Here is an 8410-nt window from a genome sequence, read left to right as displayed (position 1 = left end):
CGTGTTTCTGCCTCGTGATCTTCATTTCTGCTTTAGGCGAACCGAGGCCACTGGGCCGGGAAACAGCAGCACCACTTTACTCACGCTTTCAATCAGGCGGCGCCCCTGATTTTTTTTTTAACTCTGATGATTTCTCTTGTAGTACAGAAATTTCTAGAAAAATTGAGATCCCAGTTGTTGATTCTTTGAAATATTTCCAATGCACTTTGGTTTTTGTTCATGAACTCTCAACCTACCCCTATGGCTTTACGATTTCTGCCTACTTTTTCCTCCAGGAGATTTAGTGTTTCTGTTTTAATGTTTAAATGTTTGATCCATTTTGACTGTCGTTTTTTGCATTGTGGTCTGTATGGATCTAATTTTCATGTGTGGCATATGGAAAGCCAGTTTTTCCTGCACCATTTATTAAACAGGCTATCTTTCTTTCAGTGAACATATTTGGCCCTTTATCAAAGATAAGGTGGCTGAGTATGTTTGTAATTGTGTCTGAATCTTCTAATTCCTTCCTTTGATTCTAGTGTCTGTCTTTATGACTGTACTATGCTGATTTTGTTAAATTAGCTTTATAATACAATTTCAGATCGAGGATTGTGATGCCTTCTGCCTTTGCTTTGCTTCTCAGAACTGCTTTTAATATTGTGGGTCTCTTCAGTTTCCAGATGCATTTTAGAAATGTTTTCTCTAACTATGTTTGGTATAATAATGGTATTTCAGACAGGATTGCATGGAATCAGTATAGCAATTTTGAGAGTATGGCCATTTGCAAAATGTTGGTTCTTCCTTTCTAGGAGCAAGAAATATCTTTACATTTTCTCAAATCCTCTTCAGTCTCTCTTCTGAGAGTATCCTAATATTTCACAGTATCAATTTTTGCTTCCTTTGTGAGAGTGATTCCTAAGTATTTAATTTTTTGGATGCTATTGTGAAAGACTTGGTGTTACTAATTTCTCACTTAGTGCATTCATTATGTAGAAAAATACTAATGATTTTTGGGTATTGACTTTGTATTGTGCTATATTACTGAATTTGACTATTAAATCTATAAGACTCTTGGTGGAGTTTTAGAAATCTTGCATGTAGAGCATCACATCGTGTACAAATAAGGATAATTTCACTTATTTTTTTCAACTCTTATTTACTTTATTTTTTCTCTTGTCTCATTGCTCTATCTAATGTTTCCAGAACTGTATTGAATAATAGTAGAGACAGTGAACATCATTGTCTTGTTCCTGTTTTTAAAGTGAAGGCTTTGAGTTTTTGCCATTTTAGTGTGCTATTGGCTGTTGGTTTCTCATAGATGGCTTTTATCACGTTTTGATATAGACCATCTATTCTGATTTATTGTAGTGTTTTTATCATGAATTAATGGTGGACTTTGTCAAAAGCTTTTTCTGCATCTGTTGAGATTGTTATGGAGATATTGTCCTTTGCTGTATTGATGTGGTGTATTATGTATATGGATTTGCATGTATTGAACCATCCTTGCATTCTTTGAATGAATCCCACTTGGTCATGATGCATAATGTTCTTGATGATTTGCTGCATTCTATATGATAGTATTCTATTTAAGATTTCTTCATTTATATTCATTAGAGAGATTGACCTGTAGTTCTCATTTTAGTTGGGTCTTTCTCTGGTTTTGTTATAAGAATAATATTTGCCCCAGGAATGAATTTGGGAGAATTGTTTCTCTTTCAATTCCATTGAAGATTTTGAGAAAAGTTGGCATTAAGTCTTCTTTACATTTTTTTTGTAGAATTCAACTGTGAATCCGTCAGGACCTGGGCTTTTCTTTATTGGTAGGTTTTTTTAAAAATTACACTGTCGATTTTGTTTCCTGTTATTGGGTTATTCAAAATTTGTATATCTTCTTGTCTCAACTTTGACATTTCATGTCTTAAGGAAGCTGTCCATTTTCTTTGGGTTTTCCTTCTTGTGAGAGTAAAGATTTTGGAAGACGGTATTGATGATCTTCTGAATTTCTTTAAGGTCTATAATGATTTCATCCTTTTAAGTCTTTATTGTATGAAGTGGTGTTTTTCTTTTCCTTTTTTGTTCAGGTTGGCTAGGGGTTTATACATTGTATCTATTCTTTCAAAGATCCAACTCTTTGGTTCATTTATTCTTTGTATTGCTTTCTTTGTCTCCATTGCACGAATTTATGTTCCAAACTTTATCATTTCCTGCCTTTTTTGGGTTTTGGACTTTACTTGCTCTTCTTTTTGTAGAAGCCTGAGGTGCGATACAAGATAATTTATTTGGGCTTATTATGTTTTCCTCATGTGAAATTTAGTGCTACAAATTTCCTGCTTAAGATAGTTTAATTTTATCCCACAGTTCCGGTAACTGTTATCTGTATTTTGGTTTGATTATAAATATTGTTTTAAAATTTGTTCTTTAATTTCATTTCGGACCCACTGGTTGTTTAGGGGGTTGTTATTTAATTGCCCTTTGCTTATGGATTTTTTTTATTTATATGTCAATACTTTCCAGTATAATTGAGCTATGGTCAAATAGTACGATGGGATAATACATGGGATAATTTCAATTATGTTGTATTTACTCACACATGTGCTAGTATATGGTCTGTTTTGGAGAACCTTCCAAGTGCAGCTGAGAATAATGTATATTCTGACATTTCTGGGTGAAACACTCAGTAAAATTGTACTAAGTCCATTCTTCACAAGTTTGGTTTAGTTATGTTTCTTTGCTATTTTTTGCCTAGTTAATCTATCTCTTTTGACAATGGAGTGTTAAATTCTCCCATCACAACTGTGTTATTGCTCAGTTGGTGTTTCATGTCTTTTCAAATTTTTCCTGTGTAGTTAGGTGCCCCTACATTGGGTGCATACATATTGATGATTGTTATCTCTTCCTCTTGCAGTTTTCACCTAACAAGTATGTGGAGACCTTGTTTTTCATTTTTAATCATTGTGATATGAAGTTGATATTGTTAGCAGCCAGAATATTTACCCCTGATTTTTTTTTCTTTATGGGTTCCTATCACATAAAGTGTGAGCCTTTGACTTTCAATCTGTAAATATTCTTTTCAGTTAAATGTGCCTCTTGTATGCCGTATATGATCAATTTTGTTTTTTATCTACTGTCAGTGTATTTCTTTTGATTGGTAAATTGGAACCATTTACATTGATGCATATAACTGGTATGTATTGACTTATCTGTTTCATGTTATTTTCCTGCTATAAGTTCTGTACTTTTCTCCTTTTTAATTGCTTGTTCTGCTTGTTGGGTCCTTTCTGTTGTTTTTCTTGAAGTTGTGGTTGTTTCTTTGTCTTTCTGGAATATCTGTCAGTACTTATTGTGGGCTTTTTTGGTGGTCATGTATTTCTTTAATTATTCTTTGTCATAAAATTCTCTTATTTCACCATTAAATCTGATAGATAGTTTTGCTTGTTACATCAAATTGTATTGGAAGTTATTTTCTTTCAGGACCAGCAACACTACTATCTATGCTCTTCTGGATTTCATGGCTACTGTTCAGAAGTCTTCAGTGATTCTAATGGGCTTTCCATTGTAGGTGATGTGTTTTTTCTTTGTCACAGCTTTTAATATTCTCTTCTTTTGCTGAATTTCTCAGATCCTGATTATTATATGTCTAACTGTAGATTTATTTTGATTATGGTTTATTGGAATGTTATATGCCTCACTTAACTATATGTCGTATTATTTTCTTATGGTTGAAAACTTTTCTGTTACTCTCTCTGAAAATATTATTTTTATGTCATTTCTGGTTACTCCTGTTTTGTTGACACCTGTTAATTCTATACTATTTTTATTTGCATCATATTATATTTGTTCAAATGTTATTTTTGGGCTGGGGAGATAGCTCAGTAGAATAAGTGCTTGCCTGGCAAGCACAGGGTCCTGAGTTCAATCCTCAGTAATTAAAAAAAAAGTTATTGTCTGGTTCCTTGCTAGTTTTAAGAAAGTTTTCCTTTTGCAGTCATAGCTCTACTGCTGTCTTCAAGGTCTGAAAGTCTTATCTTCAGTTTTTTTTAAGCAGTTTTACTTTAAATGGAATTCTTGATTTCCTCAATATGTTTGAATTTCTTTCATGTATTCTAATTGTTTCCTATATTTTTTGTTCAATGTTTCCATTGTTTTTCTATTCTCTCATTTTTAATCTATGTCTTCTTTAGATGTGTTGAGCAATTCTTTCATGATTCTTGTCATTTTTTTTTTGACCTGAGACATTATTTATGCTCTGGTTTCTTTTATAGCTTGATGGGGTTGTTTTTTACCTCAGTTTCTATCATTTCAGAAATTTCAGGTGTGCAACTTCCAAGTTCTTCTGTGTCCTTGTCTCCCAGACTTGTTCTGGGTGAGCTGGAGCATTGAGATGGCATTTTGCTCCTTTGTTTCAGCATTTTTGAAGTTCCCCGTGATCATTCTTGGTGAACTAGAAGTGGGATGCAGGTCTGTAGTGTTCCTGTAACATTGAGGCATAGGATAGGCTTCAACAGGGCTGTTATGAATTGTGGTGGTGCAGGCAGCCAATGTCAGTAAAGCTTCTGTGCAGGTCATGAGTGTAGGTTATGCTCTCTAAGAACCTGCAGCTGCTCAGTGTCAGCCTATCTTCATTCTTTTATGAATGTAATTTACAAGTCATTTTGAAGAATTTTGACTTATAAGAAAGTTGGAAAAAGGCAAATATGAGTATATTCCTCTCAGTGTCATTCTGATTATCCTACCTGTGGTTTTTAAATTTAATTTCGTTGATAGCAGTGCTAAATTTAGTCTACTACTTTACATAATATACTTTTATAACAAGAGATTATGAATTTTTTTAATTTTATTTATTTATTTATTTATTTGTGTGTGTGTGTGTGTGTGTGTGTGTGGCCAGCTCAGCTCACCAGGGGGCAGGGCTGGCTGGCATGTGGTGCTGGGGGATTGAACCGCGGTCCCTGTGCTTTGCTAAGCTTGTTCTAAGTAGGTGCTTTAGACCACTGAGCCATCTCTCCAGCCCTATGAAATTATTTTTGCTAGTCTGTTTCACAGGAGATTTGTAATGAGTTGTGATATATTTGCATGCATTTATTTTAATTTTTTTCCTATCTCTTGCTGTTATTCAATTAAAACAAAGTGGGAAACTTACAATGTGGTTACATAAGATTTCCAAAGATAGACTTGGAGTTTTGCTCATCTCTTGTTGCATTTTGTGGCTGTATCATTGTGATTGAAGTTGTTTTTAATTGGTTTTCACTTTATCATAAAATGGGTTTAGAGAATTTTTTGTCAAAATATATCTCCACTTGTTTCTCTATCATGATTTAAAATCATAGATGAGCAGATTCCTATAGTGATAATTATGACATAAAGGTTTTAAGGTTTTGAGCTTCTCGTGAAAAGAATTTTGAAGCCCTTTCTGTTTTTTCTAACATGCTATGCTCTGGTTATCTAGTGCATATATCTTACATGACTGTGATTTCAAAACTATGTCACCTTAGTATGGGAATGAGAAGCAGCTGTCAGGAGTTAGAGTTCTTTCTTCTACATCCTCTATACCACTTCAAGTGTTCCTTCTATCAGTCTTTCTAATTTTTTTCACATTGTGTGGGAGATTTTTATAGAGCACAGAATGGTCTTTTCTGTCACTTAATCTCAGAATGCACAAATAAGAGAGAAGACCTGAGTGAACTTTGTCTCTCTGTTGAGCTGAGAGATGAGCAGTGATTCAGCATCATTCCATCTGCCCAAAGTAGTGGTTCTGGGTGCTGTTGGCTCCAGAAGACAGACAGTGTCCTTCTCATTGAAGACAGTGGTCTTTAGTCCGACACTCTCTGTAGCTCAGAACACAGACTGAAGATGCTCCTTGGTAGCAGCCCTTTAATATTTCCTCTCATTGTAGGAAATTTTACCAGAGTGAGACCTTTCAGTAATGAGGGTTATAGTTTGCTTACATAGCTACCCAAAATGGACAGGAGAGACCCTTTATTTAAAAATTGACATTGGTTTCAACTTTATTCATTCTTAAATGAGATTTTCAACAGTTGGAATCTTTACACAAAGTAGTTTATGTAGTTATGGACTTGTTTGCCAGAATTAAGGAGGAAATTTTCAGTTTTTTCTAAGTAATTCTTGTCAATTCAAATGTCCCAGGTTTTTTTAAAAAATATATCATGTCATTGTCATAGACATTTCTGTTGCTTTCTTGTTTAACAGAAGACAATAGAGAGTTACGTGGATAAACGCATGGGTACAACATATGGTCCTCCTGCAGGAAAGAAGATGACTATTTTTATTGATGATGTGAATATGCCAATAATCAATGAGTGGGGAGATCAGGTATATTGATTCCATAGTACATTTTATCTCTTTGATTCATCACTGGTTTATTGTTTTTATTTTTTTGTTTTGGGCTGGGGATCAAATTCAGGACCTGGCATGTGTCAGGCAGGCACTAATGCTGCTGAACTATCTCCCCAGCCCCCGGCTTATTCTTTCATTAGGACTTTTTGTGTGTGTATTTCAGTATTAAATTATTGAATTCTAATAGGTCTCATTCTTTACAAAAACCTCAAAGATTTAGGTTCTGAGGAACAGAAGGAATGATATTTTAATTCTGAAGGTTTTCATTCTTAGGTTACTAATGAGATTGTCCGTCAGCTGATGGAACAGAATGGATTCTATAACTTAGAGAAGCCTGGGGAATTCACTAATGTGGTGGACATCCAGTTCCTGGCGGCCATGATCCATCCCGGGGGTGGACGTAATGACATACCTCAGCGCCTCAAGAGACAGTTCTCCATATTTAACTGCACGTTGCCCTCCGAGACATCCATGGACAAGATCTTTGGTAAAATACATGTTAGTGTGACATTTGTGCAGCATAGCTGCTTGTGTTTCTTTGAGAAAATTGCCACCAGATGTCAACCCAGAACACTGGGTCATGCCTTAATCTATCACATCATCACTTTTCAGTAGTGTACTTTCATTTTGGATTGAGATTTATTATAGATGTACACTGAATCGGATGCTTTTGTAGGTCTTTGCCACTTGCTTTTGCTGTTTAAGCTGTGCTTACTAGTTTATTAAGGAAACTGAACATCCAGTGAACATGGAGATGAGATAGTTTCCTCATGGAAGAATGTTATTATAATCCCAAGTTAGAAGTACATGTATTTGATAGTTTAAGCAACCTGTACAATGATTTTATTAAAGAAATAATGACAAATAAGGGTGGAAAAGAGCCCCAATCTGATCATCAGAGTAATGGACAGGATTGTATGCAATTATCCACAAATTGAATTCAGATAATTTAATTGAGGACCTGCTAACACAGTATGTAGCATATGTATTCAACTGAATAATAAAGTGCATTTACAACTGATCTTGAAATCGGTCTTTGCAGAAAACTAGTTCAAAGTTATGGACACCTCCCCCTTAGGTGTTCAGGAACAGTTTCTGAAGCCACTAGTGCAAACCCCTCTCAGTTGAACCTAATTACTTTCTGGCCGACAAAGGTGCCGTCCTTGCACCCTGTGGCAGTCATGTGCTTTCACAAACAGCAGTGATAAAAGCTCAGAAATTGAATGACATTTTAATTATCTATACTTGGAAAAAGGAGATTAGAAGTGATGACTATTGGCACTTTTCTGGGCTGGGAGAATTGTAGACATAAAATATTTCAAAATACTTGAGCAGCAACAAAATGGTGAAATTTTAGAAAACTTTGAAAATATTTCATCTTTTAAACATCTGCTTTATATAACTATTAGTATCACCAATTCAATTTGATTAGGTTAATGCAGCCAGAGTGCTCAGTGATCCTCTCTCTCCCTGTCTCTCTGTCTTCTGCTGTTTCCCCCATCCCCAGCTCCACTCTTCTAGGTGTGGAACCCAGGCCAGAAGAACTTAATGAGATCCCCAAACCCTCCGCAGTATTTTTCAACCAACTCTTCATTATTTTAACTTTTGACTAACTTGAATCTATAATGTGTTGATGTTTGAAAAAGAAACAATATTAATGTATTTTTTAATATGTGCCTATCTGTGAACATGTAATTACATGTGTGCAGATTCTATGTTATGGTGAGTTTCTTTTTAAGTGAGATTCTTCAAATGATTAGTGAAAATGCTATGAGTTCCTCTCTTCTCAGGTGTTATTGGAGTAGGCTACTACTGTGCTCAGAGGGGTTTCTCAGAGGAGGTGCGAGATGTGGTGATGAAATTAGTGTCTCTGACACGCCGCCTATGGCAGATGACCAAGATTAAAATGCTCCCTACACCTGCAAAGTTCCACTATGTATTTAACCTTCGAGATCTTTCTAGGATCTGGCAGGGAATGCTGAGCACTACTTCAGAAGTCGTCAAAGAACCAGATGTAAGTGATGGTTGAGAGAGAAAATAATTAACATTGCTATTAATTGTGAATCATATTCATATA

Source organism: Octodon degus, unplaced genomic scaffold (assembly GCF_000260255.1).
Source record: "Octodon degus isolate 3935 unplaced genomic scaffold, OctDeg1.0 scaffold00010, whole genome shotgun sequence".
Classification (NCBI taxonomy): domain Eukaryota; kingdom Metazoa; phylum Chordata; class Mammalia; order Rodentia; family Octodontidae; genus Octodon; species Octodon degus.
The sequence above is the reverse complement of the archived record's forward strand: the minus strand, read 5'-3'. Positions refer to the sequence as shown.